We start from the raw sequence: 7920 nt of genomic DNA, 5'->3' as shown, positions 1-7920 counted from the left end.
GGCTTCCAGGAGCTAGTTCCCACCTATTAAGACCGTCTCCGCCATCTACATCCTTCCCTCCTTTCTTCAATTTTGGTAAGACTCCAAATTTTTTGGAAAAAATCCACCGTCTGATCCTTCTGAAGTGTTGAGGAACCTTTTTGCCTGCTTGCTGAGTTGGCCGATGTTCCTCCTAATTCGGCCATACTTCATGCTTGTTGAGTGCTTGACACCCCTATAGTTGTAATTCCATGGGTGTCCAGCCAAAGAGATACCAACACCTGACTGGGAAAATCCGTCGTCTGATTCTGAAAATTCTTGGAAAAATACATCGTCTGATTCTGAGAACGGCTAGAAAATTCCTCCATTGAATTCTAAGAAGAAACTACCCAGTATCCTTCCACTGAACCCGCTTTCTTTTGCCCTTTGGTCTTGATGGTGTCTCAGAAGTTCAGTGCCAGCAAAGTCCTTCTGAATGACTTTGTAAATGGCCTCCTACTCAAGTTGATCCCGCCTTTCTGTGGTCATTTCAACTTCATAAGGCGTGAGAGGATGATAAGTTTTGGTGTCGGGATCATAAAGCATGCGGATGCCTTTTGTTAGACGAGTTATGGCCAATTTGTGACAATGCGAAGCTGTATGGATCCATCCTTCTGGAAGAGGCTGATTTGTTTTAATCCTAGCTTCAAAGAGAATCTCGGCCATCTCTCTGTACTGTGGTCCTAGGCCTGGTTTAGCCATAATGTCCTTTTCAGGAACTTTAGAGGACTCTTCAATGAGTTGCAGCAGCTGGTTTGTGATCTTAGTGAGACCTCTAATCTGGATTTTCCATTGTCCCATACATAGCGAGTAGCGTTAAATGGTAACCTTGCATTTGAACTACATTTCTACTCAAATGTATATATTTTTTATCAAAGTTTTAACCTAGTGTTCATTCTCTCTTTCCGTAATAGCCTTTTTCCATACAAACACCTTACCCTTCTTAGATCTTTATGCATTTACATCATATTTCTCTCTTCATGCTAAATGTAAATAGTAAACTTAATTCTACTCTCCTAGTTTTTTTACTGCATATTTTTTTAATTAATTACCTTTCCTAATTTAAATAGCTATCTACATCCCATAATTTGTAAATAAATAATTTATGGGCACTTATCTTACCCATCTTCTCTCAAGGGTAGGGTTAACCTTGTAGGCCTTCCCTTCCCCACCACTATGTGACCCAACTCTTGGATCATTTACTTGTGTTGGTCAACAAATTTTAAATATAATGTATATCCCCAATAAATCAAACTTTATTGGAGCCTACCTCATTTGTTTAAGGTGGATTCTCTTTTGAAAAAAGCATGCTACACCTTGGATGCATGCTAAAGGGCCCCCTACAAGGAGACTTGGTTCAAAAGGTGTTTTGGATGCATCTTGAACGCCTTAGCTCGTGGGTATACTTGAGGAACACTCCAAAATCAGCTTAAACACTTTGAGAAGGTCAACTTTGCCTTTTACAGCACCCAATTCTGAGTTACAGGCTGAAAGTTATGGTGAAAACAAGGTGCTGCGGACACTGTTACTACAGGTCAATGTTACAATGAGGTAAACCACAAAGGTGAAAAGTTTTCTTGACTTCTCCAACATTTTAAAATACCAATGGGGAGTTACAAACCACTTGCATGTGGAGGGGTCGGCTCAAGATGCTTCCAGAGACACAACAAACAGGATGGGGACACTCTGCAGGAGCCACTGGAGGGACATCATGGTGGGGCCCACATACATTATCAACCCTTATGGAGACTCCACGACTTAAAAGGCTATTTTTAATGAAAAAATAAGTCCCTTATTTGCATAATTGAAGGAATGGTCAAAAGGGAACCTAACTATGGTTAATTACCTACCCTAGTCAAGTTTAACCTAACCCAAGGTCTTGTACAGCTATAAAAAGGCCCTTTGGCAAGCACAAAAATACACACACCTACTCCATTGCTGCAAATAAGCTCCTCTAAGGTTATGGAAGCCCTAATCTCTCTCTCCTCTTGTCTCCCTATCCATTTCCTAAGCTCGCTATCATAAGCGGCACCATAGAGAGAGCATCAATATGCTATTGCTACCATTCTCTTGCAAACATTTCTCTTACCATACTCATCCCTAAATAAGGATTGTAGATTCTATATGAGAGCAAGGATATCAAGTTCAATGATATATCTCATGGTTTGATCAACAAATTGTTGCAATTGGGGTGTCGTCGTCACACTTTTGCTCTAAACGCATGTAAAATTGGTAAGCATATCTTGGCAGCTTCTCATATTTTGTGCTCATTGGGTTGCTTGTTTGTTGAAAAAGTTTTTTATGCACCATGGTGTCTATTTGCTTGGCTTCTCTCCTTATGTTGTGTGTAAGTAAGTCTTGGGGCTGCATAGATGGAGAAGAGCTCTCTATGCATGCCGCCTTATGTGTGTAAGTAGTCTCTTCTTTTGGGAAAGGAAAGGAGTTGTCAAGTATTTGTGCATTATGGTGTTTTGAGTTTTGAGGTTTTGTGCTTGCTTTTCTTAGAAGTATATGAGCACTAATATGGTGAAGGTCAATCTTTGCATGTGAGTTTGTGCAGTGTTCAAAGGGATTGCTTAAGGAGTGTGTGTTGAATGGTTGAAGGGCATTTTGTGTTGAAGCACATAAGGAAGGTGTGAGTGTGTGTGTGTGTGTGTGTTGTATAGGGTTTGTTTTGGTTTCCTTCTTTCTCCATAAAAGAGGGTGGTGCCCCTAAGAAATATGTGTGTGTAGGGTCTCATGGAGTGGTTGTCTGGTGGGAGCCTTGAGTTGAGCCCCATCTCAAAAAATCCGCTCTCAACAGCTTGATCCTCTGCACCTCATCTTTTAATTCCTGGAAATCATTTAATTGAAGAGCATCATTGAATAGTGTTTGTTAGGTTTTCCATTCCACAGTTGATCGTCATACCAATCTTGAAGATCATCAGTAATATTATAGTATGTGAGCCGATCTACTGGTTCTGTATGTTGAGGATATAGTGCTGGAAAAAACCTCGGCAGCTCTACTTCCCTTGCTGGTAAATCATACAAGAGAACTACGGAATCAGGTACAAACTCTAGAAAATTGAGGACAGTCTGGTTCTCCTGCTACATCATCTTTCTGGTAACTTTAACCAGCTGAAATAATCTCCAAAGAGCAGCTACCTGTTCTCCTACTGCCATTTGAGTTTGAGGCCCCTTGCTGGTGGTAGTCTGATCTTCAAGAATAGCTTGCACCATTTGATCCAGAACTCCCCTAGCAATCTGCATTTGCACTAAGACCTCTTTTAATTGACTTCTGACCTCTTTCATACATTATGTCAGCTTTTTCCCCATCAGGAGCTCTAATTCGATGGCTATAGAATGAGAATCTACAGTAGAATGTCGCTGCCAATGTGGATTAGCTATTGTCTCATCTGCAGTTAACAAAACCTTTTCAATGCTTACAATGCTTCCCTAGAGTAAGCAAATGTACAAATGTCTAAAATGAACAAAGTTTTTGTCTTATAAGACTCTCTTTTTCCTTATTGTGCACAAATGTTAAGGAGTATGCATCCTTAGAATCAAGTTTGCAGAGACGACATCTTCCAAACACCAAGTAGAGCTTGTCACTCTACTATGGAAGATTGATAGGACTAATGAGCATACATGCTTGCAGCAGCTTGGGCTCTCAAGCACCTAATGAATTAGTCATCCATTCTGAAACGATGTCGTAGGGTAAGATAGGGATCCTCTACCCGCTAGAAAAAGGAATAATGAATAGGCTTTATCTTCTCTACCCCATAGTCAAGGATGACTATGATTTCAAAAGAGAGATAATGTCATAATAACTAATATCTAATTCTCCTAAATGATTTTCTCATGTTAAACTGATCATTTAATATGGGGAAGTACTAGGGGAGAAAAAGCTAGATTATCAGTAATGCTAGTAGACTGGTCACATTAGGGATCCAAAGGAGGGAATATAGTGATCCAAAGGGGGACCATCTGCAGAAGAGCAATGGGCTTCAAAGACCTAAGGTTCATCCCACTAAGACTTCCGAAATGCTAAGGTCCAAAATTCAAAGGTTAAGTCCAATGGTCAATGCTTAGGAAAATTGGATGCTTGGTAGTGTACACAAAGTCTTCAAAGACTCCTAAAGAGGAGGGGGCGAGCCCTCAAGGTAGGGGAAGTGAGAGAGTGAGGTGCGAGAATACACACACACACACACACACACACACACACAAAGGCTTCCCTTTACACAAAGGGCATAATGGACACATGTCAGGTTCCTAGCCCAGCTGCCCCCAAGATGCATTCAATTCCTATTGGATGGCCATACAGGTGGACCAATGAAAAATAAGCTAGAGTATATTTTGTTTACTTCATTTAAAAACACCTGATAAAAGAACCAATAGAAATTAATCTCTCTAGAAGACTATTGGACAGTCTCCCAAGGGGTCTAATGAGCATTCAGCAACCCAATGGCTTGCCTGATTCCTGTTGGCCAGAAGACTAAAGGGTCCAATGAGAGTTTAATTGCAATATTTAATTACCTAAAGCTCTCATAAAAGGGGAAAGGGGAACACGTGTCACAAGGCTATCACCTATGCTTCTCAATTATCATTGGCTAAGTTTTGCAGGGTCCAATGGGGTGCCAGCATGAGTAAAAATCATGAGGGGTCGACCAAGAGAGAGAGGGGGGTGATTTTTGAAAGGCATTCACATACACATTCACACAATCTCAAGTGTGAAGCAAAGAAGACTCTCTCTCCTTCTCAACCTTTAATGGAAAGCTCATCATCTACTCCAAGCTTGTGAGAAGGGAGGCCTACACCAACAACTCTTGGCTTTGTGATGAAAATCCAACCAAGAGCCAAGCTCCAATGCATGCTAATTACTAAGCTATGCTAAGCTATTATGATCGATTATGAGAGGAGATATACTTCTTTCTCGTAAGATTACTCCTTCTTTCACTCAATCTACTCTCATACCTCGCTAGCTTTCACCATATTCGAAGGTGTGTGAGGTATTGGGTCTGAGACCGTGAGGGAATTGATGTTGTTTTTTACAAGTGTTAGCTTGGTGCTTAAAGCTTCCATCTTCATTGCACCAACAAGTTATTGAAGGAACACAAAGTATTGTATTGTAAAATGTCTCCTTTAATGGGGGAAACCTATATAATACAAAGCCTTTTGAAGGGGGATCGGCTCCATGTAAATCCGGTCCTCAACTATTGTTAATAGCTTAATTTCTCTCTCTTTTGAAGTATTGTTCATGCCTATCTAACTAGGTGTTGTGCTTTTTGTTGCTCTCTCCATCCAAGCACACTTGCTATGCTCTTTAGGAATGTATTCTAATGAAATACTCACTATGTTTATGCTATTTCCGCTTCACACAAGCTACTAGGCCATTAAATGTTACAGCCTAGAACTTGGTGACTTGGGAAAATAGGTGCCCCATTTATCTTTCAGTCCAACTAATAGCTCAGTCTCTAGGAAATTTTCCCATCTTCAAGTTGAAAGCAAATGGTACCATGCTTGTATGTTTGAAGAAGGGTGTACGTGTGTGCGCGCTTGTGTAGCTTTGATCGATTATTGTAGATGCATGTGGCTAAAGTGTCTAAATTCCAAAGTCGTTGGTCTTTCCCAATTGTTGTGCTCGTTTCAAAGGGACGGTGATAGCATGTATGATGTTGATTGGGACAGTCTTGGGTTTGAAACGAGGGAAACAGACGAGATGTTCATCATGAAATGTGACATGGATGGAGAATGGCATAAGGGACAACTAGAGCCTTCTAGTGTCCTAGAAGTAAGCCCATCTATTGGAGTGTTGACTTATGGACAAGTAAGTGTTGGGGTGTCCAGTTGCATGTCTCAAATTCATCAATCTCCCTCTGCCAACACAATGATGCCCGTCTTTGTTTCAAGGAGGATCCAGCACAATGATGCCCTCTTGCCAGCACAATGATGTCCGTTTTTGTTTCAGAGAGGATCGAGTGATCAGTTTGAGGCCCCGATTAAGTCTCCAAATCATGCATGTCTATCTCATTATTGAAATGATCAATGTTGTAGACAGCAGCGTTGTTCTTCATCTTTCTCATCTGGCTAGCCATAAAAGTATCCTTATTCCCAGTAGTGGTTACAAAAAATCTACAACCTCGATCACATCCTCTAATGTCAAGACAGGACGACCCTCCATGAGATCTTGCAATCTCAGTGATTACTACTCGAGCCTTCATGGCTGCAACACAATGTTTACCAGCATCACCATAGTCACAGACAACAACAACCTTCCCACCAATCATGATATCTATAGCCCTTAGAGACGATCACGCAGGGAATGAAGACAACCATAAAGATTGTCAAACTTGCTCTTGGTCACTGAGTCATGCAGATTAACTGCAAGGAATATTAGAGTTTCATTAGCTTGCATTTGGTAAAGGCGGTGCACTTCAGTGGTAGTCTCTTCGAAAATACCCACAAGTGTGTGCTTCATTTTGTGGTACTTTTTGGGGTCTTTCTTAATGGCATCTTGAATAATGGTGAGAACTATTTGAAACTCCTGGTTCTTTGTGCAGGGATTTGGCACTGTGCCATCCTTGGCATTAGCTTCCTCTATCTTCACGCCCTCATGGATAAGGATTGGCATCACCAACATCATTAACAATCGGATATGGTCCACCACCGAGACCCCAGTCCAAGGCCCTCTCAGTTCACCAGTAGTATTCTTGAAGATTCTCTCCCTTCCAAGAAAAGACAAATGCACTATCATGAGCAATGACCGCCGGGACAGCTTAGTCTTGAGTAGAGAAGATGTCACTTGTTTCATATAAAGTTGAAATTGTTAGAGCTACTCCTGAAATTAAGGGCAAATTACCAAAATACTCCTAAAATTTGTGGAAATTTCAAATCCTGAAATTTCAAAAAGTTCCAATATTCCCTTGCATCATTTTGGGAATGGATTTGTCCCAATCTTTGCACAGTTAATGTTTATCACAATGGAGATCTATCTTTTAATATTTTAGACAAAATTGTTCACCAATAAGCTCACAAATAGAGCCATATGCATTCAAAAATGATGAACAATTTCATATGAAGAGACTCAATTACCATCTAAAATCCTAGTGGTACCGTCTTCTTTTGAGGAGAACCACTCTTCCTATGAGGAGTTGCAAAAAGAAGTGTTTTTAGAGATGTTTGCGAGGTAGGGCATTTGGGAAAAAAATTTGCCAATATAATAGGGTTACATTGGGAATTTTTGAAATTTGAGGGGTATTTTGGAATTTTTGATATCACAGGGGCATTTTGGTAATTTTCTCTAAATTTTTTCGAATGTTGTTTCGTCCTCTTTTAGAAGATATTCTCCAAGGGTGATTTTATCACTTGTTAATCGTAGGGATTGTTGCCTTGCCTGGTGCAGGCGGAGAGAGAGAGAGAGAGAGAGGGGGGGGGGGGGGGGGGGGGGGGGGAGGATCGTCCCTGTTTTCACATGGCCCACCCCTAGTTTTCATATTTCCTTCCCCTCTCAACCCTTACCTTTTCCATTTCGAGGGTGGTGCCTCATACTTCTACTGATAGGTAGGAGTAGGGATTGTTGCCTTGCCTGGTGCAGGCGGAGAGAGAGAGAGAGAGAGAGAGGGGGGGGGGCGGGGGGGGGCGGTCCCTGTTTTCACGTGGCCCACCCCTAGTTTTCATATTTCCTTCCCCTCTTAACCCTTACCTTCTCCATTTCGAGGGTGGTGCCTCATACTTCTACTGATAGGGTCCTACTGGCTCGTATTTAGTTTATTCATTACCTAGTTTCTCAGATTCTTCGAGCACAGGCTCACCTCCTAGGCTCCCCTAACTCGAGATACCTACCCCCTACAAAAGGGAACTTGCGATTCGATCACACAACCCGCCCCAACTTCGACTTTCGTCAGAGCCCGTAACCAGGCAAGC

The 7920-nt window shown here is 41.5% G+C and overlaps 1 pseudogene; it reads right to left on the bottom strand.

Annotated features, from left to right (window-relative positions):
* Positions 1-5996: 5996 nt before the first annotated feature.
* LOC147461225 (adenosylhomocysteinase 1 pseudogene) lies at positions 5997-7543 on the bottom strand (annotated as a pseudogene).
* Between the last annotated feature and the right edge of the window lie 377 nt (positions 7544-7920).

The sequence above is a fragment of the Adiantum capillus-veneris genome, chromosome 3, assembly GCF_014529385.1.
Source record: "Adiantum capillus-veneris isolate H3 chromosome 3, ASM1452938v2, whole genome shotgun sequence".
Classification (NCBI taxonomy): domain Eukaryota; kingdom Viridiplantae; phylum Streptophyta; class Polypodiopsida; order Polypodiales; family Pteridaceae; genus Adiantum; species Adiantum capillus-veneris.
This window is presented reverse-complemented; position numbering and strand designations above follow the sequence as displayed.